At 39.2% G+C, this 27,695-nt stretch overlaps 1 protein-coding gene across 1 annotated transcript in view; it reads right to left on the bottom strand.

Moving 5' to 3' along the window:
* The window catches only part of LOC149086265 (metabotropic glutamate receptor 3-like), an 89,666-nt gene extending 62,364 nt beyond the window's left edge, over positions 1 to 27,302 (bottom strand). Inside the window, exon 1 of the mRNA XM_089232286.1 lies at positions 26,977 to 27,302. The gene's annotated coding sequence lies outside the window, so the exon portion shown is untranslated. The remainder of the gene's footprint in view (positions 1 to 26,976) is intronic.
* Positions 27,303 to 27,695: the final 393 nt, after the last annotated feature.

Raw genomic sequence — 27,695 nt, 5'->3', positions numbered from 1 at the left:
ATAAATTTTAGAATTTTCGAACTTCATATAAATTGTAAAATTACTCCTCTGCAGATTCTTCAGATCATGAATGGATTTTCTTTTTCTTGGAATAAAAATTTCTGTAGAATTTTCGAAAATATTATGCTGGAGAATTTGTCATTCCAACTTCATTCGAAATATTGAACAAATTTCACACAACAAGTAAATTTATTCTTTAAAACGTTCAAGTACCTCAGACGCGAAAAATTAAAAACTACAAATGCATTCTAGTAAAAAATATTGAAAATATGCAGATATTTTTCCTCAAAAATTGAAAAGATTTAACATTCCCTAACACCGAAAACACCTCCTCACCAAATTCTTCGGATAAACATAAATTTCTGTGCTATGAAATGGATAAAATGGCAACTTGCCACGACGTTAATTTATATTCTTAGTTGATTGCCAATACGTATTGACGAATCATTTAGAAACGCGTTACTCAATTTCCGACCTTCATCGCAACCACAAATTGACAAGAATCACCAAAAAAAAAAGTAGATAAGATTATCACCTTAAATCGAAGAAACATATATATATATTTATATTTCTTTCCATCTTAATCTTCTTTTCCTGTATTTCTCGGTATTCTTCCGCCTCCTACCTTGACCTCAACTACAAGTCGGCCGGCCTATCATCGACAAAAAACAAAAAGCAGAAAAAGCCTACCTTCGTAGCCTTAGGGCCGGCTGCAGCATAACATACTACAAACACGGCCATGTCATTTCACTTGTGTGTGTGTATGTGAGTATATTTCTTATATGATAACTGTCGTTGCAGAAAAAAAATCATTTCTTATAATATATATTGTACTATGAAGACGGCCTTGAGGAAGGCGCAGGCCGTAACCGCCCCTCACTTTATGCCAATTGCGTACGCACCAATAAAAAATAAGACAAGAAGAAGAAAATTGCACGCAATTTCTCTTCTTTTTTGCAAATAGAATAGAATTTTTTCCTCTTTCTATGAGACATCAAATAACAAAAAAAAAACGTATATTTATAGTTATAATAACAATAATAATATTCATGTGTGTAGGTCTTCTCTTGTCTAAATCTTGCAGCTGCGTACGCAGGTGCTTCTGCTGCCTGGGAAATTACCTACAGGCCGAGTAAGCCTTTATTTAACTTTCTTTGAAGCCTTTCTGTAAGGTCGTGGAATCGAGAAAGGTCTTGCCATTTTTAGGTCTTTCTGTTCTTTCGATAATCCGAGGTCATTTGTTGTGTGTTTACGAATCGATATTGAGGCAACAATTTTTGAGCTACGCATTCGAGGGCTATTAAGGGTGGGGGGGGGGGTCATAAATTTGTGAATTCTTGCTTACGTCAAGAAATATAATTCCAGTTGATTCTCAGTATATTTCAATATCAAACTTTGTACGTCAGAAGTTCGGTGATCCGGATTGAATATATGACCAAGATTTAGAATCCGAATCGATGCAATGTTTTACGTATACGTAAAACCTTGACCAAAATCTCTGAGCTGCTAGAATGATTTCGGACGCACCAGAACTCGAATTCAGAATATATCTGCTCCATTCACTAATACAGTAAAAACCCCTCTTTATGGTCACCTCTGTTTTACGGCCAAACAAAAATATCCTAAATAAAAGCCTATTTAAATAATGTATTTCGAACCAATCGGTCGCCTTCAGATACGGTCACGGACACCATTTTCACATCTAAAATTGTACGGACACCAATAGTAGCAATTTCGTTCAAATTATGCTCGCTAGATGACAGCGCAATATTTGATCTACCTTTTGGCTACTTTTCAATGAAATTTTGGGCTTCAAAGTCATCAATTTGGCAACTCTGATGTCAGTTTTCTGTTTGTGCTCGTACATTTTACACGATTTCACGGTGTTTAAAATGGCCAGCTCTAGTATAATCGTTGCTCGCCATCACTAAGAGGAGAGATTCCGAAGTAATAAAAATTGATGTCATTAGAATACAGTGAAAAACGTTCGCGCTCTTGTAGATGAATTCAATGTCGGGAGGACACAGATGTGTTGGATTTGTAAGCAAAAGGATTACTGGCAAGAAGAGCGGCTGAAAAATGGAAATCAAGCTAGAATAAATAAATTTCCGAAGACAAGAAATAAATTTGCCGTAGATGCAGTTGTGTACGATTGGTTTGATTCAGCAAGAAGCAAGAATTTATCTTACTCCGACCCGATTTTACAAGAAAAAGATCGAGAAGCTGCAGAAGAACTCGGACTCATCAACTTTCAAAGCTTCAAGTGGTCGGTTGGATCGTTTTCGTGCGCGTCACTGAATTAATGGAAGCGATAATTCCAGAAGTGGTGGGGGGAGGGGGGGGGGGGTGGGGGAATTTCAGAATCAATGCAAAAGAAAAATATTTCAGAATTGGTGAAAGCGTTCAATATTTCGCGTGAGTGCGGGGCCCGGTGCGACCGCACCTGTCCCACACCTTTAAGGGCGGTTCTGACTATCACGTAACCCAATATCTCTGATCTACTGTGATTATTGCGGTCATACACACATTACAAGCCAGAAGTCTCTAACCCGGAAACGGACCTGCACTTATAAATAACCTGGAGCTCTTTAAGCCGTTTTGCACAATAAAGAACAGGATCCACATATGAATCTGATCCTCCAGATCCAACACCAGATGGATCCCTGGTTTTAACTCACACATACACTAACATCTCCGATTTCCCGGGATGGTTTCGGTCATGCACAGGCATTAACCCTTTAAGCGGCAATGACGAGATATCTCGCCTCGATAAGTCTATTATTTTAGCATTGATAATCCCAGATATTTTGTAAAGTTTATTTCTCAATGAAAAACTTTTCCCTATACCCTCTAGTTTGCACCTGCTGAAAATCAGAGGAAAGCCCGCTTCATTAAAAAAAAGATATGGCATTTTGATGGGGGTTTAGTGATTTCTAATTGCCGCTTCATAGGCTTAAAGACCATAATTCGCATGCATTTTTGGACTAGTGCATGGTCCAGCATCTGAGCCATCCATATGGGAAATTTCAAGCAAATACAGACATTAAAGATGTGAACTGTGAAACCCAATGAACCCATTATTTTGACCGTAGACGCCATCTAGTCCAAACAGTAGTTTCGGTTCTGAAAATTTCTATTCATGTTCTTTTTTGTATGTCCATCAATATCCATTTAGTAATGGGCAACCGAAAATAGACTCAGAAAGAACGGGTGAAAAAAGCAATTTTTGCACCATTAATAATTTTTTTGGGGGTGTTCCGAGGTTCTTATATACATGTGCGTATTGTTATTATTACTCGGTGTAATTTACATGCTTCCATGACCAAAGTAATATCTCCATCCAAACCGTTGTTTGTGTGCCCAGATGATGATGATGTTAACTTGATGAGTTAATTAAAGATAGTTAATCTTAACGAGATGAGTTAATTGATGGTAGTTAGGGAAAATCGAAATAGTTTATAGATATTATATAATAGTAGTAGTGATTCATGGAAAAACGAGCAGAAAAAGAAAGAAAAGTAAGAAGTTACAGTGAAGGTAAAAGAAACCTACTATAGTATAAGAATGTAGGTCAGGAGGCAAAATTTTGGGTAATAGTGAATCGCATGTGATGGGAAAGTTTAATCCCAGGAGACAGACTGTTGAATTTATGGGAAAAGCTATATTTTGGAATGCAGTTGTATGTAGTCGGAGATAATGAAGGAAATGTAATAAAACGGTACCCTAGTTGAGAACGTTAGGTGGGTAAAATAATATTCGTGTCAAGCTGAAGACCGTGGCACTGGAAATCTTATGAAAAATAAGATAAGGCTAATCTTTGTCGCTGGTCAAATGCATTGATTTACGAAGGAATGTGCGTCTAGACGGTTTCTATGGACGTGGAGCGGATCTAAAGTAAATGGTAGGGTCAAAGGTTATGGGAATGTGAGATTTTCCCAGAGAAGGAGATGGGCCAATGAAATTATGTTTAATACTAAAAAGTGGTTCAGACGGGAAAAGAGAATTTCAAGATGAGCGAATGGAAAGTCTTGAAATAGCGCAAAAAGGTGGAGTTGAAATTATCAATCAAAATATAAAGAGATTTTAACGGAGAGAGAGGAGAATTCCGCAGACTAAGAGAGAGTTTTTGGTAGTTAGATCAGAGGGATAGGAATCTTAGGACAGAAGGATGACGTCGAAGAAATTGTGGTCTAGGATCTTTGATGGGGTAAGTGGTGCTCAATATGTATTGTCATGTTTTTAGAATATGTTCCTCCACATCACTGAAAAAGTTAATTGTTAATGTGCATGTACCTGTGTAATCTGTAATGAATCATCATAATAATGTAAATAAATTCAATGTAAATTTAAATGGGAGTATACGTAATTATTTTCAAGTCTCTCAATAAACTTCTAATTAGTTTAGAATATGTTTAAACCTGGGTTAATACGGGGATTTGGGGTTGCTCTTCACTATAGAAGGAGACCTCAATCTCAGTAGGAAGTTACACAACGCGATGGGCTACCAAGCATACGGGGAGAGCCAACCATGGTGCCGTGACAGTAACGTTACATATAAATGATTTTGGAGACTGAAAATAATTTTTAAATGTTTATAATTTTGTTTTCAAATAAGTTAATTAATTGAATCTGGTACTTGCACTCAATTAAACACTAAACAAAATGAGCCACAGTAATGAAGTAGAATCATCCGGTGACAGAGCAGCTGTCAAAATAAATACAATTGCGGGTTATTTAGGCCTCCTTAATAGTTTCTCCGGTTCAGAGCCGTCTTATCCGGCGGAATATTTCCTCCAATCTATAGAGGAAATTGGTAGAATTGCGGAATGGGCAGATACAGAAAAATTGATTGTGCTTAAAGCAAAATTGAAGGGAAGAGCCGCTGAATTTCTGGCAAACAGTCCGGAACTAAGAGAGGAAAGAAATTATGAGCGATTCAAGACAGAATTTTTGAGACATTTCAAGAATGAATTTCCTTTAACTTACCATCTCCAGAACTTTACGGGATGTAGACAAAAACCGAATGAATCGGTCAAGGATTTTGCCTCGCGTGTAAAAAATGCTGCTTTCGGTTTCCTGCAAGGAGCAAATTTCAATAGTCCAGATGTTGAACGATTGGCAGATCGTACTAAATTGTCACAATTTTTAGCGGGGCTGAACCCTAAAATACAAAAACATGTATTAAACCATGACCCCCAAGATTTGGCCACCGCAATCAAATTTGCTGCCCTTGTAGAGGGAAATGAGGGAATTAGTCGTAACTATGGTACAGTAAAAGCCATAGAGAGGCAAGCAACGGGCAATTCTTTTGAATTGAACACATTGCAGTCTATGTTAGCGGAAGTAGCGAAAGAAAGTATGCTCCAGCGTACATCAATGGAAAAATTGGCTCAAGAATTACGAGAAGTAAAAGAAGGAAATGTCCTTGCTCGTAGGGGAAGAGGGGTCCCACCACAAATGTCAACTACCCCACTTCCAGCTCAACGTAATATGCAGAGGTTTGAGGTGCCTCCGCGATTTTCGGGTCGAGGTTTCCAGCCGAGAGGGAATCTCGCGTGTTTTGGATGTGGGTCAACCACCCACCTATTGCGAAATTGTTTTCGCAGAGGGAATCCCCGTCAGCAGCAGGATTTTCGTAGGGGACAGGTTTCTTCCAATAACTGGGGCACTAGGGGAGAGACAGGGTTTTGTAAACAGCAGGTTTTCCGACCTCGGAAGTGACGGTCATGGGGTAGGGGAAGACATGTAAATAGAAAAGAAAACATTGTATATAGGATTCAACAAAATCAGGTTAGGGGTTTTCCTCTACCGATTGTGACAGTGAAAGTCGGAGATATAGAATTTTGTGCTCTTATTGATTCTGGTGCTTGTATTAGTGTAATTGATTCTAGTATTATGAATAATATAATGTGTACTGTGAAGTGTCGTCAATTAAGAAATCAAAATATTGAAATTCGTGGTGTAACTGGCCAGACGTTACCACACGAAGCGTGTTATAGCATACCTATAAATTTGGGAGAATTCAAAGTGAATCATAAAGTATATGTCTCCGAGTATGAGCTGAGTAGGGATTATAAGATGATTTTAGGTTATGATTTTCTCCAAAAGGGAGATTTTGTTTTTGATGTCAAAAGGGGCATGTTAAAGAATAAGTTTACAGAAATAAAACTATTGAATTCAGGGTGTGCTACAGTGTCGCAGGCAGAAAATGTATGTGTAAATTTAGTAATGCCTAATAAAATTTGGGTGCCTGCGCGTACTCAGAAAGTGATTACAGTTAATGTGCCAGGATTTGAATATGGAAGTGAAATAGAGGTTACGCCAAGAAACAATAAGCTGAGTGATTTGTGGGTAGCAAACTCAGTGGGAAAAATTGACGAGACTGGGAAAATTCAGATATTAATTTCCAATATGTCTGAACAGCCCAGGCATGTGAATAAGGGTACAAAATTGGGAACTGGGACGATTTCGGAACAAGATGATGTTAGAGAGGCTCCAATTCCATTAAGGAAAAAGACATTGCCTAGACTGTCGGAACAGGATTTTGACCTAAATAATTTATCACCGGCAATAAAAAGAAAATTATTACCATTGCTCTTGAAATATACACATGTATTTGCCAGAGATGTTACGGAAATCGGGCGAACTACTTTGGCAAAGCACAAAATACCGTGGAATGGTACGCCGATACAGAAATCCCCACGATATAGAACTCCGTATCATTTAAGAGCGGAATTAAGGGAGCAAATTAACGATATGTTAGAGAGTGAAATTATTTCACCATGTGTCAGTAGTCATCCAGCTCCCACTCTTATGGTACGAAAGAAAAATGGCGGGTATCGATTGTGTGTTGACCTTCGTAAGACAAATGAAGCGATTCAATCGGATGAATATGCTCTTCCGTTAATTCAGGATATTTTGGCACAGTTAAATGGCGCTAAATACTTTAGTAGTCTTGATCTTTGTAGTGCATATTATCAGGTCGAAATTGATGAGAATGATAGAAAACATCTGTCTTTCAGCAATGAAGAAGGGTGTTATCAATACAATGTTGTACCAATGGGGTTAAAAACAGCACCGGCAGCATTTCAGCGTCTAGCTGACAGTTTATTGTCGGAATTACATGATGAACATATTCATTGTTTCATTGATGATCTTTTGATAGCTAGTCCTGATATAGAAACCCATATCCAGAAATTAGAGCGAGTTTTTCAATTGCTTGAAAAGTATAACTTAAAATTAGCACCGAAAAAGTGTGATTTCTTGAAGAAAGAAATTAAATATCTAGGACATGTCATTTCCGAAAACGGTGTACGTCCACATACCGATAATGTAAAAGCAATCGATGAATTTCCACAACCCCGCACAGTCAAGGACTGTAGACGTTTCCTCGGAATGTGTAATTTCTTTAAGAAATTTATACCATTTTATTCGGATTATGCAAAACCTATTACGGATATGACTAAGAAAAATATCACATTTACATGGGGTCGGAGTCAAGAAGAAGCTTTTCAGTATTTAAAGAAAGCATTACGAAATCCACCGTTATTAGCATATCCTAACTTTAATATGGACTTTATAATGTCGGCGGATGCCAGTAAGATAGGAATCGGATGCTGTCTATATCAACGGTATGAACAGGGAAATCATCCTATTGCATACATGTCCCGAAAATTTAAACCGGCTGAGCAGAAATATCCAGCAATTGAACAAGAATTACTTGCCATTATGGAGGGTATCAATTATTTCAGACCTTATTTATTAGGTAGACGGTTTACTGTGGAAAGTGACCACAAACCATTGAAATACTTGCTTAACCTTAAAACACATAATCCGCGATTGACGAGATGGTGTTTGAATTTGTCAGAATACGATTTTGAAATTGTTCATAAACCGGGTCGTGACAATGTCGTCGCCGATTGTCTAAGTCGACAGATAAATACTGTCGAAACTCACTCGACTTCGTTAGAAAATCGAATACGCGAAGCGCAAAAACTGGACCCACATTTAAAACCAATTATAGACATGTTAACTTCGGCTAATGCAGAGCCAGTCAAAAAGATGGTTGAGGCATATTTTATGAAGAATGGTTTGCTATGCCATTATGCTTCAAAAGACATTAGGCCTGTCAGAGAAGAGTATATTGAACAAATTGTAATACCGACTTTAATGCGAAAAGAAATATTGGAAGAAATTCATGATAATTTGAGTAGTCACATGGGTTTCGACAAAACATTTGAAAGACTGCGTAGTCATTATTTTTGGCCGGGATACTATAGAGATTGTCAAATTCACGTTAACACTTGTCGCATTTGTTTAGAAAGACGAAGCCATAATCCAAATAAGAAAGCACCATTGCAACGGAACTTTATTCCAACCGAACCGTTTGAGCTAGTTTCGGTAGATATTATGGGACCATTCAACGTAACTATGTCGGGTAATAAATATGTTTTGGTCATGATGGACAATTTTTCTAAGTTTATTGAAGCCATAGCATTGCCAGATACGAAATCTGAAACGTTAGCGAAGACATTTTATTCCGAAATTATTGCACGATATGGACGGCCTCAATTTTGTCTTACAGACAGAGGTGCAAACTTGCATAAGTCAGTTTTTCGTGCCATGCTTGAGAAGTTGAAGATCAAACCTTTAGCTACCTCAGCATTGCACCCCCAGACAAATAGCAGTAATGAAAGGAGTCATGCGACAATTACGCATACCTTAGCGTGCATGATAACGGAAACCGAAGAATGGGATGATATGTTACCCCATGTTTTAATGTCTTATAGAAGTGCTGTTCATGCGGTGTTAAAGGAAACACCACATTTTGTCCTCTTTGGAAGAGATATGGTAACGGCAGGGGAATTGTTAAAAGAACCACCTGTTTTTAATTATTATGCGCATGAACAATATGTATTGCAGCTGCTGCCAAAGTTACAGAAAGCACATGATTTTGTACGTTCTAGCATGCTGCAAGCAGCAGAACGTCAAGAGCAGTATCGCGACAGAACGGCTGTTGACAAGAAGTTAAAATTAGGTGACTCCGTATATTTATTTACCCCGGGGAAACCCAAAAGAGGGGTGTCTCATAAATTATGTAGGCTATCCACGGGACCATATAGAATCATTGAACAAAAATCTCCAGTGTTATTTAGAATAAAAAACGTACATAAACCAAAAGATATTCAACTGGTCCATTCGGATAGACTCACGAAAGTATCATTACATAGGCCATATGACCCATTTCCTGAAATGAGGGAAAATGAGTCGCAAGTGGAGGACAGGTCAGAAGTAGAAATCGTAAGTGCAGGGGGAAATTCAGACGACGAAGAGGAAAAAGAAAATGAAGCCAATGGGGGGGAGTTACAACTGCCTGAGTTATGGCATTCGTACATAATCCCCAGAAGACAGACTCAGTTGCCTCCGAATGCAGAGGGGGGAACCCGAAACCAGCTGGGAAACCATGTCTCTCCAGAAAGTTTTCACGTAGACCCCCAACAGTTATCTTTTATTGATGACGCGTGTAGTGTAAATGAAACCGAAAACGAAAGCAGCTTAACTGCCGCGAATGTGGCTGATACTCAGTCAAATTCAGAGGCAACACGTTACAATTTACGTGCGCGCAATGTGTATGGTAGAGTGCAAAAAATTGAATTCTATTGACAGGATGGCAGAAAGTACCAATCCTGCTGGAGATGGAGAGTTGGAAGGTGGAACTAGTAATGATGCGAGTAGCAATAATATGAATATTGCTGATAAATTATTTGCTTGGATGGCACAACCTAGTGCATCACAAGAGTCGGAAAAAACGGTGCTGGACCGATTAGCTGATAAATTGGCGAGTAAACTCTTAAATGTCATTGAGGTGAGGAATTGAGAAAAAAAAAAAAATCCAAAGAAAATTTAAAGTAAATCATGTTAATTTAATGAATAGTAATATTAAATTGACTTAATGCAGTGATGTGGAGGGACTAAGAAAGCATGGCAGGATTTGTTGAGTATGACTTCTCCATTAAAAAAAAAAAAACGCATTCAATTAATTTCAGATTTTGGTGCTGGCGCTATTACCAGTGATGGCGCTCAAACACAACGCAGAATATTGTTTGTTTAATGAAGGAACTAAGAAGTGTTCCCATGCGGTCCCCAAAGAATACCTCGAGTATTTCCCACGAAATAGTTGTGCTATCTCAAAGCTATGTAGCCAGTGTGACCAGAAAAAGTGGATTAGTTACATTTGGTCACCACTAACGGAGGAGAAATTCATTACACCTCGCCTGTTCACAATATCACAAAATGCATCATTAACTGGAACGTCACGAATCTTCGAATGTGATAAGGATGGATTTCCTTGTGCGTGCACTACTCAGTTGCCTTGTAATGGAACTGCCGAGTATTGCCAAGAGGTAAATTGCAGTAGGGAATCAGCATGCTTTTGCCACATTAAGGTTGGTCGATCCAATATATTTCATTATGACGGTGTTAAAAGAATTGATGAACCCCGAGTTATATCTTTGACGTTTTGTGAGCACCCATTAGAATACTCACAAACACATCAACGTCATAGAAGGTCGCTACTTGATGAAGAGGAGGCCATATTCACCTTGAATGGTGAAACTTTGGAATTTCATGATCCTATAGTGGCAGTGTCATCTCCAGGACTTTTGATCGTGCGTAAAGAGGGCCTGGAAACAATAATTCACTTTAATTTCATATCTACTCAAGCCGTAGTTCCAGAAAACTTTCTTCGTTTTCCAGGGACATTGCGATTTATTTTCGTAGCCGAAAAAGGCGGTCACACGATACGAGAGGAGCTGCACGTCAATGGTCGTACGATATGCAGAAAGTTACCGTGTTTCTTTTGTATAGCAGCATTTCAACATTTGAAATGTCTTCCAGCAACGGCAGCATATTTCGTCTACACCCTGTGTATATTGTTAGCTTCAATAACAATAATTTACTTAAAATCCGCATTGGTGGCGATTTTCCAAGTGGTAAAAACAACAGTGGTGGTTGTTTACCAGATATTTCGATTGATTAAAGGAACGGCTCGAATTACGATGATAGGAGGTGCCCATGTGGGAAATCGTTTGCGAAACTCAGTACAACAAACGCAAGAGTATCTTAACCGTGTAGGGATGCCAGAGCATGCAGTGAACATGCTGGTACTAATAGCATTATTTGCTATGGTGCAACCCTCATCAACCCTATGCAATAATCATTTAATCGTGCAATCGACTACGGCAGAGTGTGAAGATGTTCACGATGCGCAATCATGTAAAATGACCACTCAAGCGACGGTGACACTAGAAAATTTACATTACACTCACTGTTTATGGTTTCAGGATGAAAATAAAAATAATTTATTTTCATTGAGTATCAAACTGAATAAAGTTAGATGCTCATGGAATACTCAGAGGATGTACTTTACATTTCCCACGGAATTGAAGGCGGTAGCACAGGTAGCGTGTCCTCAAAATGTTATGTGCGGTTGGGGAGAACACTGTGTTTCTGGTAAAAGGTTCTCAGCCGAAACAACGGAATCTAAACAGTTTCCGGGAATTAACAGATGTATTGCGATTGATGGAGGTTCATCGTCGTGTCATATAATAGACTCGCAGCCTTGTTTATTTTACAGAGCTTTTCTAGTTCCAGACTATCTCCGTACCTACGAAATCAGGGCGATTACAGGGTATACTTGCTCATACGATCTCGAAATGGAGGAAAGTATGAACGGAACATCACAAGCCACTGTGATGAATTACGCGATGTCTACAACGAACGGCATAAAAATAAAAGTTCTAGGAGCTTATGATCAACCGACTCAACTTATACAGAAGTCGCTCATTAGGCGTGTCGGGAAACAACGTGAAGCATATATGGAATATGTTTCGCCAGCAGGGGTGCCTCAAGATAACGCAATCGGGCAGGTTCAAGCAAATGCATCACTAACAAAAACTTTCATTTTCGCGGAAAGTAGCATCGTGTGTAGTGCATATGAGGAGTTGCTTCGGTGTGACATGAAGAATTCCGCGCTCAACCGTATGATTGATAGCAAAGTCGCTGCGCTTCCTCGCACCATAGGCTATCATTATTATTTCATTGATGAAAATGAGCAGTTGAAATCGGAGCTGCTTTTCACCAAACCTGTGAATGTGCAACTCATCTTTGACAACTATAACATTGTAGTTGAAAGAAGAACAGTGTGTCCTAAATTTCAAAGTGAGGAAATCACGACAACTGGCTGTTATGCCTGTGCGCCACTCGCCAGAATGACGTTCATGGCATATTCGACGTGTGCTGAGGGCATGGTGACTGTCAAGTTTGAACGAATCGAGGTCGCTACTAGTACTCTGAGACTACAATCTACACCCACTAAACAGATGATTGAATTCAAGGCGGAAACCAGGTGCATTTCCGACAAGCTATGTCTCTATGGCCGTACCGTACATACCTGCCAGCCGCTGTCGTTTTGCTTAGAAGCTGCAGACATTGAACTGTTGCATCCGAATTTAACTACATTGCAGTTTTACGCAGGACAAGTATCTCCTGATCGTTGGTTTTCCGGTTGGAATGGACTTCCCAGTACATTCCTGTCACACTTTTCAAGAATTATCTTAATGACATTTCTAACGATATTTATTTTTATTTTCAGTTGTTCTACCCTTGTTTCTCTAGGTAGACGATAAGAAGAAATGGAGAAGGTCATTGTATATATGATTTATTTAGGTACAAGCAGACTCACCTTATGATTCTCCCATTGGAAGATGATGCTAGCGAGATCTGTTGTCCTATCACATATTCTATTTTTCAAATGGATTTTCTGTTTATCATTTATGTTTAATTGCAAGCTTTAGTTGAGGGATATTTATTCATGTGCTAGTAAATTTAATATTTTAATGTTTTGAAAGAATATATGTTATTACTTATGTAACCCTTAAGTATTTGTGGACCTTGAAGTCAAATAATTTTAGTACTTGCATGAACATAGTCGATATGTGGTGAAGGTAGAAAGTAATAATCATTCTAGCTGAAATATTTGAAATGTTATAGAAAGAATTGCATTATATGGTGTTGTAAAATGAATGATATAAGTATGATTGTGTTTATCATGAAACAGTTATATGTTTTTGAGTATGACTTGCCCCAACCCAGCCTAGTATAGTATACAGTATTGTTGTTTCAATTCAAATCAACAATATGATGAAAGGGTAAATGGAAGAGGAGGAATGATTCAGTAGTTAACTAGTCCCAGGCTGAGAGGATTGAAAATTTGCTGTGAGCAAATTTTTTCCGGCAAGGGGAGGAATGTTAACTTGATGAGTTAATTAAAGATAGTTAATCTTAACGAGATGAGTTAATTGATGGTAGTTAGGGAAAATCGAAATAGTTTATAGATATTATATAATAGTAGTAGTGATTCATGGAAAAACGAGCAGAAAAAGAAAGAAAAGTAAGAAGTTACAGTGAAGGTAAAAGAAACCTACTATAGTATAAGAATGTAGGTCAGGAGGCAAAATTTTGGGTAATAGTGAATCGCATGTGATGGGAAAGTTTAATCCCAGGAGACAGACTGTTGAATTTATGGGAAAAGCTATATTTTGGAATGCAGTTGTATGTAGTCGGAGATAATGAAGGAAATGTAATAAAACGGTACCCTAGTTGAGAACGTTAGGTGGGTAAAATAATATTCGTGTCAAGCTGAAGACCGTGGCACTGGAAATCTTATGAAAAATAAGATAAGGCTAATCTTTGTCGCTGGTCAAATGCATTGATTTACGAAGGAATGTGCGTCTAGACGGTTTCTATGGACGTGGAGCGGATCTAAAGTAAATGGTAGGGTCAAAGGTTATGGGAATGTGAGATTTTCCCAGAGAAGGAGATGGGCCAATGAAATTATGTTTAATACTAAAAAGTGGTTCAGACGGGAAAAGAGAATTTCAAGATGAGCGAATGGAAAGTCTTGAAATAGCGCAAAAAGGTGGAGTTGAAATTATCAATCAAAATATAAAGAGATTTTAACGGAGAGAGAGGAGAATTCCGCAGACTAAGAGAGAGTTTTTGGTAGTTAGATCAGAGGGATAGGAATCTTAGGACAGAAGGATGACGTCGAAGAAATTGTGGTCTAGGATCTTTGATGGGGTAAGTGGTGCTCAATATGTATTGTCATGTTTTTAGAATATGTTCCTCCACATCACTGAAAAAGTTAATTGTTAATGTGCATGTACCTGTGTAATCTGTAATGAATCATCATAATAATGTAAATAAATTCAATGTAAATTTAAATGGGAGTATACGTAATTATTTTCAAGTCTCTCAATAAACTTCTAATTAGTTTAGAATATGTTTAAACCTGGGTTAATACGGGGATTTGGGGTTGCTCTTCACTATAGAAGGAGACCTCAATCTCAGTAGGAAGTTACACAACGCGATGGGCTACCAAGCATACGGGGAGAGCCAACAATGATCCATCCGACGCAACGTTTGCCTTTACCCACTGAAGCAAAAGCGGGGGGGGGGGAACCCGACCCAGGGTAATTTGGGCACTTTCCTCCGCAAATAATGACAAATGGCAGAAACCCCGGCGTTGATAGTGAAAGTCCACTTCATGCTTGGCAGGAGATACAGATGGTCAATTAAATAGCCATTTTTCTGCTGCTCGGTGATGGCAGCCAGGAGGAGGGATATGTATGTGGTGGACGTTGTTTTTTTTTTTTCGCGCCACAGGAAGAGTAGGTTGGAAACAGCAGCAGCCAATAGTGCAATGACCTAATATGGAGCAGAAATGACGAACTGGGGGAAAAAAGAAGGACATCTTAAGATGAAGGGGTCGACAGTAAACAAGAACAACAACAAGTGCGTGTATGTTAAGCGAGAGTCGCCACCATCCATAACGCGTCAATGTCACAGTTCCATGACCAAATTCAAGGTGATTCTGTTGCTTCCTCCCGCCGCGACCGCACCACACGCATTCATATAATGGTGACTGGTTGCGGGAAGACGACAACACACTTGCTTACCCCTCACATATACTATTGGTTGGATTTTACCTCGATTTCGCAGTACATCATAACTATGACGGAATAATAATAGCGGGAAAAAAAAAGCCCTGGGAAACGAATGGGAAAGTGGTTTTTTATTCAATCAAAAGGACAAGGAATGACTCGCATGACAAACACCGCGACCGTGCTGTATGTACTCTCACTCTGCGTTCCCATCTTGGAGAAACGGCGTTATCTTCAGTTTTTGACAGAGTGATGTGCCACAGACGTGCTATCTTCCATCATCTTGAAAATTGATTCTCACCATAACAGCCGTCGACAAAACAGGAAGTTCCATGAGTCATGCTGAAATACCGGCGGCATCAGTAGGTGACTCGGAACTGATGTGGTCTCGATCGATATAGCGTTCATCAGATGTCTGGCGTCGATTTGGGATTGGTTGTAGTTGGAATTAATGATGCTGAGAACAACTTGGGAAGAGTAGGAGATGTTGTCTCTATTCCCAATCTTAACAAAGATACCTTTATTTTTGGGGACAAACTTTAGAAGTCTTTTGTACACAGGAGCAAACTTGGGAAGGCAGTTGTACTCAGAAGCAGATTTAAGAAAACATTTTCCTTGTCCTCAGGGACTAAAGACACCTTCGTTCTTAAGGGATAAACGGGAGATACCTTTCTTTGTTTCGTAGGAGCAAACATCAGACATATTTTTTTCTTTGTCCTCAGGGGCAGACCTAAAACATATTTTCTCCCTTGTCCTTGGAAGCAGACATAAAATCTTTGCCCTTTGTCCTCAGGAGTATGCTTAAAATAACTTCCGTTCTCAGGGGCATACCTAAACATTTTTTTATCCTTTGTCCTAACGGAGCAGAGTTTGACATGTTTTCTTTACAGCAGATATGTTTTCTTTTTTGTCTTTAGGGGGGCAAACCAAAACATCTCATTGACCTCACGCAGGAGCAAACTAAAATATCTCATTGACCTCACACAGGAGCAAACTAAAATATCTCATTGACCTCACACAGGAGCAAACTAAAATATCTCATTGACCTCACACAGGAGCAAACTAAAACTTCCTCTATCATTTTTACTCGGGCAGACCTAAAGCATTCTTTATCCTTTTTCCTCAGGAGCAGGCGTAAAACATCCTCTACCCTTTTTCCTCAAGAAAAATCCTAAAACATCCTCTATCCTTTTTCCTCAGGGGCAGACCTAAAACATTCTTTATCCTTTTTCCTTTGGGGCAGGCGTAACACATTATTTCTTTATCCTTGAATTTTTTTCTTACCCCGGTTCATGATGCATAGGGAGATAAACAGGTAAACTAAAAGCACTGCGTCGTTTTAACACATTTTCCCGGGCTTTGAACATTTTTTTAGTAGCACCGTGTGAGGGAGAACGGGAAACTCAACTCTCAAGGTGAGGCAACTCGAGTTCAATTTGAGTATCCTAGTGTGAGGAGGCCCTTAAGGAATCAAATTGCGATTGGTCTAAAAACAAGAAGTCCTAGCTTTTACGTGTTCACGCGCAACTCTTCCGGATTAGTTACGGCACTTCCAGTGGACATGAGTTTAAAACCGCGGGTGTCTGATACTATTGACCTTCAAACAACGGCAGTCTATATACCGTCGAGAATATCTCTTCGATTCGTACCAGGACTCAGTCATCCTTAAATAGCATAATTTGAGAATATTTCTCAGTAATGTCTGGACAATCGAGAATATCACATCACTTCAACAATCCTGTGCCCCCTTAACTGAGGTGCACACATCTCTGTAAAGCCAAGAAGAGCACTCATTTATATCTGAAGAGACGAAAACATTGATCTCTCATGAGACTCTAGACACTGACCGATGTGTGACCATCTCTAGAGAGATAATAGTAAAAATCCCATCGACTTGGACTGATACCCATTCGTACTTCAATGACCGAGATCTCATCTACTTGAACTCAGGCCTAGACATCCTTGAATGACCACCACCACCACCACCAGACCAACCGTGACCCCCGCTCTGTCCCACTAGGGGATGTAAGTTGGTCCGTCTCAGGAGACGTGGGCCACGGTGGAAAAATCAAATGACATCCAAGACCAGCAAACCACCCACACCAAGCCACAAGCCAACCAGCAGCAAGATCCCTCAATGATCCTCCTTGAATGACCAAGAAGATCTCATCGAGTTGCACTGAGGCCTGAGCGTTCCTGAATAACCGAGAAGATATTATCGACATGGACTAAGACCTAGGCAATATTTGAACATACAAAGATTTTTAACTGCTGGCTGAGGCGAAAATATATTTTGGAAATAGAGAAAATTCAACTGTCCCTGCGGGGAACCCGCGTCCTTTCACTTTCCGGGTGAACGCCCTAGACTACAGAGGCAGCGAATATCTCAATCTTTCCTTGGAGCTCGTGTGCACTAAACGGGACCGTACATGGACGGTCGGACCTAATTTAGGCCAAAGCTCACAAAAATCTTTGTACGGATAGCGGAATAGCGGAGAGTGACATCATCTTCGGATATCCCTTGAACAACCAAAAATATCGCATAAATTTTAACTGAGACATAGGCTTTTTCTGAGCAACCGCGCAGATCTCACCAACTTGGACTGAGATCTGGTCTTCCCTTTATCAACTGAAAAGATCTGATCGACTTGCAATGAGGACTGAGCATCCCTGAATATCCGAGAACATCTCATCGACTTAGAAATCAGAGTACTTAGACCTAGTAATTCATTTAGCAAACGAAAAGACGTGTCATCGACTTGTAATGAGGCCTAAGCATCCCTGAATAACCGAGAAAATCGTATCGACTTAGACTGAGATCTAGGCGCATCCTCTTAACAACCAAAAAGATCTCATCAACTACGTTCCTCCCTTCGTCACCAAGGATATCCATCCCCGATGTAAATGAAACGTTTGTAGCTCCCCTGCCAGAATATTCTAAGATCAACGGCTGATCGTTAGGAACCTACATACACCTAGATCTAACTAGCACTAGAAGCTTAGGAATCTTCACATGCTTCCTTCATGATGCCAGTGGCATAATAATGGCACTTCCGTATTGTTCAGAGAAAGCTTGTGTGATCCAGATACACAATTAAAAGGGATGATCTGGAAATAATCCTCCCCCTGAAGGAGCCAGAAGGACTGTCCTAATCCATGCATGAGAAAAAATTCTCGTGGGAGTATGTTACACGATTCCTCAATGCAGTACGTTGTTCAGTCCCAGTTGACTTCACTTTTAACCAGCTTAAGATTCGTGATTGGGGTTCTAATTGGGACTGCCGAACCACACACGCGTACGCACACACACACACACACACACACACACACACACACACAGTTCCCGGTTCTTATCGTTAAGAGAGAACCGATTCCGTTCAACGGATATCATTGAACTTACGCGATAGTTTTTCCGAGACTAGAGCTATCGGAATAGCGTGTATGTTTATGAATTACACAAATTCGTGGAATTCATCGTTACGGTCTCGGTTTCGAAACCCCAAAAAAATAGAATCGCCGTGAATTCATGCAAATAAAACATACATACATGTTTTTTCGTCCTAAATCATTGCAATCTGTGTTCACCATGACGATTTCGCTCGCCTCCATGAGCCTACCGAAGAAAAATCAAAGATGAATGTTTCACGCTCGGATACGCCATCATATGGAATTTGCGATGTCATCAAAAAAATATCTGGCGTAAGCGTTTCCCCCCCCCCCCCCGCCTTTTTTTTAAACAGTTTACGCAACTGTAAGCTTAACGGATGTGAAAGTTTATCGAGAGGGAACTTCATCAATCGAATCTAATTGATAGTGAAACGTGTTACGCGATTTTTAGTGACAGGCCGTGACGGCATTTTTTGTTGTTGTTGTTTTTTTGTGTTTGTATTATCTCAAAGTATTGTTTTGTTTTTTTTACAGGAAAAATGACTTTCCAAGTTGATCGATGATGCGTTGATACAATTCGTCTTCTACAATATTCAAGAGTATAAGATTCAACTCTTAGCTGAAGATGCAAATGACTGTACTTTATTTAGAGTTCCGTCCAACCTTTCTTAATGATCGATGGATGGTTATGCGACTTCAAGGGGCTCTATAATGATCAAACTTTGGGTTTATGGTTAACCTGGTTACTATTTTTTTTTTTCCTGTGTTGTTTCAATTCGTTGTAGAGAGATGGCGCAAGTACCCGCCATCCAATAAAGTTCTTGGAACAAGAAGTCTTTACTCCGAAACGTTAAATCAGGGGTGTTCAAACTTTCCATACCGTGGGATAGATATGTAATTTTTCTGCAGCTCGCGGAACCACACAATAAGTTTCTAGAGCAGCAAGTCTTTACTACGAGTGGTAAATTCAGGACCTTTTTAGTAAGTGGGCAGATACGCGGTACTTCTGCCTCTCGCGGACCCCCAACAATAAATTTTTGGAGCAGGAAGTCTTCACTGCTAGTGGTTAAATGAGGGTGGCACAACGTTTTCAGTAAGGGGGTAGATACGCGGTACCTCTGCCGCTCGCGGACCCATACAATAAATTTCTGGAGAAGAAAGTCTTTACTACGAAACGTTAATTCATGGGTGCATAACTTTTTCAATATGCGGGATATGTGGTATTTCTAGCGCTCGAAGACCAGAAACTGCTACAGCCGAACCTCAGTTTAACGCAACCATTTGTTTTGCAGAATTCTGGTGCTATAACGTGTTTTGCGTTATATCGAATCACAAGTTAACCCGATTATTCACTATTCATAGATTTGTTCACATAAAGTTTGTGGCGTTAACTGGGTTTGGCACGATATCCGGGGGGGGGGGGGAGACGCTATAACGGGGTGTGGTAAGTGTATATGTATGTATGGCTTTCGACATTTCTTATTTTTTGATGGTGCGCAAAATATCAGATTCTGGAGGTGTCTGTTTGGATGTAGAACAGGATACGGCTGTCTTTTGCTTATATATGAATCGCTTCAGAAATATTGATAACAGTCTTCAATGCTAGTTGTGAAATCCCGTGGGATAAAATTTCAACTTCCAAAGAAGTGGGGGAAAGGCTGGATTTCTGAAATGTTTCAAGTCTCTTCCGAATTGCGGGTTTCAGTTTCTTTGGGTTTTTATGTTTCTCAGTTACCCATGGTGTAAAGCACGGGTGCGCAACCTTTTCAGTCCGCGGGCCACATATGCGGTATTTTTGTCTTTCCCGCGCCAGACACTTCCATATAAAGGGTAGAAGACATATGACCTGTGTTTTACGGGATATTCCTGTGCCATGTGCCATGTTCCATGAAATGTGCCGTTTTTTCTATTATTTTCAAAGAGGCTTAGTGGAATTTTTGAAATCAAGAATTAAGACTATTTTCATGGGACATGAATTATATTATGACAATTATGACTATAATTATATCATAATTAATTATAGTCATGTGTAAACGTATTCATCTCACATATTTGTCAAACATACGTTATTTTGGCGAATTACATTTTGATACCAGTACCTATCATTTTACACGATCGGCAATTTTTCATCGATTTTAGCGATAGATGGCAATTTTAGTGGTTTCTGACAATTTTTTTTTTTTGGTTGGAATTGACAACTTTACTGGACTGTGACTTTTTTTTCGTCTTTTACTAGCAAATTTAAATTTCATTAATTAATTAATTTTTTTTTTTGACCAACTAGTGTCTTGCCTTTGACAATATTTCCGGCTATAACTGGAAACTCTTTGCTTGCTTTGATAACTTTTTTGGCGATATCCCGTATTTTTGTGAAAAAAATGTTTCCAATCCAGGCATTTATCGTTTTGTGTGAACCTCTTTCGCGAGAAGGAGTTTGCGCACCCGTGGTGTGAAGTTCTAATCACTGGAGTACCCGCTGCAAATCCTGGTTAGACGTGAAGGCATTCTTCATTTTCGAAATTCAGTTGAAATCGTAGATCCTAATTCTTCTGCGTCATTCTGATAGGGTACAAATTCTTGAATCTGAATCATAAACGAGGATATGGTAATCTGGGTGACGTGAAATCACTCCCTGTCATTTTCATAAGAATGCCTCCGATAAAAAAGCTTGAAAAAAAAAATTCTCATGTTGAGGTCCAAGATAATCATCGACATGATTATCGAACAACGACCCTCTCTCCCAACAGTCGAGGATAAACGATCTCAGTGAAGTCGATTAGGGCGCAAGACAGTAGCGAGAATGTTCTACCAAATAACTAACAAAAAAGTAGATCTTTTTTTTGTAAGGATACAAACGAGAAACACATTATCTACAACAACTTGTAGAGCAAATAATCGCCATGTTATGACAAACACGAAGAGATTTACGTCCATTAATCTTCCCATAACTTGGATGGAAACAAAAAAAAAAAAAAAAACCAAGCCTAACCCTAATTTCGGCACCAGGTCTTCGAGAAGAACCTTCTTCTGCACCCAATGGAGAAAAGGGATTAATTTGAGGTTCCCATGAGAAGATATTGAAATATAATAGCAGGTTTCGGATTTACCAAACCAGTAATTTTACACTCGGTGGTATCAAGAGAACAACCAGAGATGAGTTATATATTCTCTCTGCTTCTCTTTATATTTCTTTTTCTTTTCTTATTCTTAACCTAGTGATAAAAGGGTAAATGGGATCGATCCGGGGCTCTTCGGTATCGGGCAAGAAAATCGAAATCTTACCCCTCTTTTCATTCATTCATTACGCATTACGATCTCCACCAATATTTCATTAAAGGTTCGATAAGAGCCATCGATCTCTCCTCCAGTGCGTTGAACTCCATTGGAGAGTGAAATCGATATATTTCTGATTCATTTTTTACCTTTGTTCTTACTGTTTCCGTCTCTACTTATATGGTTAAGGATAACTGATGCTCATAGCGTGATGGATCCGAGACCAGCGCGGTTCCAGGTCGATGTGATGGGAGGGGCGAATTGTGTAAGTCCGTTTGATCGTCCCGTATTTTTTGCGGGATAGACAAATTTTCCTACATTATTAGGCTCTTCGGGATAGGGGGGGGGGCGTTTGTTCCTACCCGCTCCTCTGGATTCGTACCTGAGTGAAGGCAGACACCTTCAGCTACGGATGGACAAAGACAGACATCTTCAGCTGCGAAGGAAGCCAATGCAGATAGCTTCAGCTGCGAGTAAAGCGGACACAGACATCTTCAGATTCGAATAAAGCAAAGGTAGACATTTTCAACTGCGAATAAGCCGAGACAGATATCTTCAGCTACGAATGAAAGATGAAGCGGATATCTTCAACTGCGAATGGAGTGGAGGTGGACATCTTCAGCTGAGGATGGAGCGGCTGCAGGCGAATGCAGGGCGATGTGTCGGAAAAATGACGTATTGTGTTGCAATGCATCATCCAGTATTTTCCAGAACAGACAAATTTTCTGTTCTTGGAAGGAGTGATCGACCCCATCGTGCCCCTTCTGGATCCACGGTTGATCCGAGAGGTAAATCTCAAATCACAGTAAGATTCAACACGAGTGCTTTCTATTGCCAAACTTTAGCGTCCTCTAACGCAGTGTTCTTCAACCACCGGTCCAAGAAACATAGCGTTAGACTTTTTTGAAGCTATAAAAGCAGCTAAAAGATATGATGAAAAAACTAAAGATTTACGCAGACGGTAAGTCGGTTCTACTTGCGGTACAAGACCCTCTTACAGCATGCGTGAACTAATAAGCAATTCAGCACCAAACAATTTATCGACAAGACAATTCACCGCCAAGAAAATTCACCATCCCTCTCAATTCCCAGACAAAACAATTCACCACCAGAAAAATTTACCTTCCCGCAATTCCTCACCCCCGACAAAACAATTCACCGCCAAACAATTCATTGACAAGTACTGAATGAGTGGGTGAGTAGGTGAGTGAGTCAGTAAACAAGTTAGTGAGTAAACGAGCATGTAAGTGATTGATCAAATGAATCAGGGAGTTCGTGAGCAAGCAAATGAGTAAGTGAGAAAATGAGCGAGTTAGTGAGCAGATAAAAAAATGAACGAGTAAGTGGACACATGAAAAAATGAGAGAGTGAGTGAGCAGGTGAGGAAATGAGTGAGTGAGCAGGTGAGGAAATGAGTGAGTGAGCAGGTGAGGAAATGAGTGAGTGAGTGAGCAGGTGAGAAAATGAATGTGTGAGTGAGCAGGTGAGAAAATGAGCGACAGAGTGAGTAGGTGAGTGAGTCACTCATTCGGTCACTCACTCACTTGCTTTTTAGCTCTAGCTCATTTACCAACTCACATGACGAACTATCGGTGAATTATTGGTGGTGAATTTTCCGTAAATCATAAAAAACAATAAGAAATTTGCTGACAAATTTCCAAAATGAGTTTCAATTTCTCTCATCATCTTTCTTCAATTTTCATTAGAATTATTTTGGAATGTGTTCCCGGAAGCAAGGAAGGAAGCACCACCTTTTTCATAGCCCATAATAAGCCCAAGAAAAGGGTAATGATAATGATAATAACTTGACTTTTTATGATGGGGGGGGGGCGCGTGCCCTCCCTCCTCGTAATGAAGTGAGGTGAATACTTTTTAACGAGAACATTGATTCTTGACCTCATGAGTTGTTTTCTTCATCTCTTTCTCTGCCCATAAAAATTTTCCGCTCGTTTTTTTCTCTCTCTCTCTCGACTTAATACTTCATTGAAGACGTCGTTCTTACGTTACGATTACGATCTCTCGCAGCGTCTTTTTTTACGATCTACTAGCGTTACAATTGGATTAATCCGCCCCTCGTTTTGGAGGCAAATTCTGTGTAATGCGTAGAATGTGCCGCCATTTTTTTTTTAATTTGTTAATTTCCTTCTATGTATTCTTTTTTTTTTAAATAAAAATAAATTTCCTATTTGTAGGATTCAATATTTGAATGATTGACTTTTCGGTGAGGTTTCATTCTAGAGACGATGACGAATCATGATTTGCTGAGTGTCCAGGAGGGTGAATGTTCCTACATTTTCTTTACTGGTGAGAAAGAAATTCTATTTCACTAAAGATAATATGAACCTAATGTACTTACAGTGACAAAAAAAAAAAAAAAAGAATCACTGCAATCACCGTGAGTGACAAGTTTAGAAGATCTTATTTCACTTAGCGGGACAAGAAACAAACTTCTGCCATGCTAAGAATAATAGGCAAAATTCTACTTCATTACTGGCAGGAAAAAATTCCTATTCAACTGGTGTCTATACAAATCCTAAAACATTTAGGGTGATGAAAAAGGGTGGCAAAAAAAAAAATCTCGCTACACTAAGGTGCTCAGCAAATTCCGTTACACCCGGTGTAGCAAAAAAAAAGTCTCGCTACACTAAGGTGCTCAGCAAATTCCGTTACACCCGGTGTAGCAAAAAAAAAAAAGTCTCGCTACACTAAGGTGCTCAGCAAATTCCGTTACACCTGGTGTAGCAAAAAAAAAAGTCTCGCTACACTAAGGTGATCAGCAAATTCCGTTACACCTGGTGTAGAAAAAAAGAAAGTCTCGCTACGCTAAGGTGCTCAGCAAATTCCGTTACACCCGGTGTAGCAAATAAAAAGTCCCGCTACACTAAGGTGCTCAGCAAATTCCGTTACACCTGGTGTAGTAAAAAAAAAGTCTCACTACAGTAAGGATGACCAACAAATGTCTATACATTCAGGATGGCAAAAAAAAAAAATCTCGCTAGGCTAAGGGTGACTAGAAGCAAAAATATGTTTTATTTCAAGAGGATGGTCCAGTCTTCTGGAGAGGTAAGATGGTTTTACTAGAATACCAGAAGTATCAAAGTTTAGATGAGCTCATTGATACATCCCTGACCCACCCCGAAGGGTATACAGGTTAACTTCGTAAACCAGACGCTGCAGTTCTTCTACCTAGTAAAATACTTGGCAGGGCGAAACGGAAATAATTCCCGAGTCGAGTGCTAATGAGGTCTGATTCGAGGGGTGGTGCCAACCTTCTTTATGTCAATCGTGGGGTTTATGCTAAAGATATTAATCGATAGCCTTCTGCCACCAGGGCTTAGCACTAAAAGTTAAAATGACTCATAGATACATTCCTGACCCACCTCTCGATAAATTCGTCAACCGGACACCGCCATCAGTACAGATCTGATTGGGCGAAACGGAAATAAATCCCGAGTCGACCCCCTTCCTCTTTGAGTACGCCAATGATCTGTATGTAAATTGCACCCTGTACAAAAGAAATTTTACGTGGGGGGGGTGGCCTGTTGATTTTTCTTTTAGAATGTCTTATACAATCAAGCTCGCTTGCTTTATAAAGTGAACATAGGCGCATTAGTTCACAAAAGTGAACATTTTCTCAGGGGCGGGGTTTCAATTTTTTTTCTTCTCAAGCGGAGGGTTATGTTTTTTCCTGCAAAATAACACTATAATCTCGGCTTGGGGGTTAGAATTTCAACCCACCCCTTCCCTTGCGTACGCCAATGGGTAAGACCACTCATAAATGTGGTTGGACCTTGTGGTAGGTCTCTTCGTGGTGTAACCTGGGTAATTCAAAATTTATCACAAGTTGTTATACCGCTCGCTTGGCATGGCTTGGCGCAACATGACCTTGATGGTCCTCACACCAACAAAAACCAAACTTTCACCCGATGCGAAGGTGCATATTCACCCTCGATTGATTGATAAGTCATCCATAGCACACACATTCTATGACTAAAAATGCCTTTGTAGGTGTTTTATATCACTTTTTAAAGTTGGTCGAATGAATTTAGATTCACTCTATATACTACACTAAGAGTGACAAAAAATAAGTAATACTAAAATAGTGACAATAAGAAACTCCTACTACACTCAGTGACAAAAAAATCCCATCACATCTATTGTGAAATAAAATAAATAATACAGATAAGTTCACAAAAAACAATCCTACATTAAAATTTTGACAAGAAAAATCCTATCTTTGCTAAGTGTTATCCATCACTGATAAGTGTTAAGAAGAAAACTCCTATCACTGATAAATTGTGCAAGAAAAATCCTTTCACTGATAAGTGTTGAAAAGAAAAATTCCTATCACTGATAAGTGTTAACAACAAAATTCCTATTACTGCTAACAATTAGAAAGAAAAATCCTATCACTAATAAGTTGTGCAAGAAAAATCCTATCACTGAGTTATGACAAGAAGAATCCTATCACTAAAGTTGTGCAAGAAAAATCCTATCACTAAAGTTGTGCAAGAAAAATCTTATCACTAAAGTTGTGCAAGAAAAATCCTATCACTAAAGTTGTACAAGAAGAATCCTATCACTAAAGTTCGGCAAGAAAAATCCTATCACTGATAAATATTGACAAGAAAAATCTTATCATATCCTATTCTATCACTGATAAGTTGTGACAAAAAAAAAACCGCATCACTAATAACTGTTGGCAAGAAAAATCCCATCGCTGATAAATTGTAACAAGAAAACTCCTATCACTGACAAGTGACAGAAAACCACTGATATTGATAAGAAAAAAACCCCATCACTGTGATATGTGATGACAAGTAAAAAAATCATGACTGATAAGTGTTAATGAGAAAAATCCCATCACTGCTAAGGAAAGAGAAATCCTATATCACTGATAAGTGTGAATAAATTGCAAGAAAAAAATAAATCCTGCTCTACTAACAGTGACAGAGAAAAAAATCCATATACACCTAAGGTGACATAAAACAAATCTAAGATTAACGCGTTGACCTCCTAGCAGCTACGGGTTAGAATCCCTGTAAGAATCATTGTAGGTTACGGTTATAACAAAACCACGGCATGACAAAAACGATTTTTTTAAATGATCCCCCAAAGGTGACATGAAATAGTTAAAATATATTGTTTAATGAAAATCACGTGCATTTCAAAAAATATTGTTATTGGAATTTTTAGAGTACAAAGAAAAAAAACCCAATAAAATTGAAATTTTCGTCTGAAGAGAAAACAGATATAATTGACATAACCTGCTATACAATAAAAAAAATTTAAATTAACATCATGATAATATTACCTGTTATTAGTGAAGGTCATCTTAATCCAGACCACATCGTTGCCTCCGGTATGAATATTAATATTATGAAGAAGAAGTACCGGGGCGCAACGACGGTAGGACGACGGAACTCACGTTGAGAAACAAGGTCTGTCTCCGAAGATCAAGTTCAAACCACGATGATGATGATGATGATGACGGCCACCACAAAAAAAAATAATAATAGTAAGAATGAGCCGGACCAAACAACCAGAAAAGAAAAAAAAATTAAGAAGAGCTAAAAACCAATCCAAAAGAAGAGCCCGAAAGAAGAACGTCCTCGCGGAAGGACAAGAAAAGCGCTTTTGAACGAATGAAACGAAACCGAGAGGCTTTTCGAGTCGTTTCCATGATTCGACGCCAGGGGGCAGTGCTTCGAAAGCTTCACTTTCGGCATGTTTTTTTTTGTTGACTTTTTTTTTTTTCGTAAATCTCGGAAATGATAATTGATTTTGCATTTGCGAAATGGATTTTTTGTTGTTGTTTGTCGTCTCTTATCGGTCATTTATTTTGATGAAATTTTAACGCGAAATATTATTATTCATAGATTTCATCTAAATTTCTCCGAAAAAATATGTTTCCATGTGTAAACATCAGCCTGAAATGAGTCAAAAAAAAATTTTTTTTTAACCGTTATCTTTTATGTATTATCAGTTTTTCCTCTTTCCTCCCTCCCCCCCCCCCACTTTCCCCTGTAAAAA

The sequence above is a fragment of the Pholcus phalangioides genome, unplaced genomic scaffold, assembly GCF_987345545.1.
Source record: "Pholcus phalangioides strain wild (caught in Gottingen) unplaced genomic scaffold, Ppha-v1.0 ptg000005l_1, whole genome shotgun sequence".
Taxonomy (NCBI): Eukaryota; Metazoa; Arthropoda; class Arachnida; order Araneae; family Pholcidae; genus Pholcus; species Pholcus phalangioides.
The sequence above is the reverse complement of the archived record's forward strand: the minus strand, read 5'-3'. Positions and strand labels throughout refer to the sequence as shown.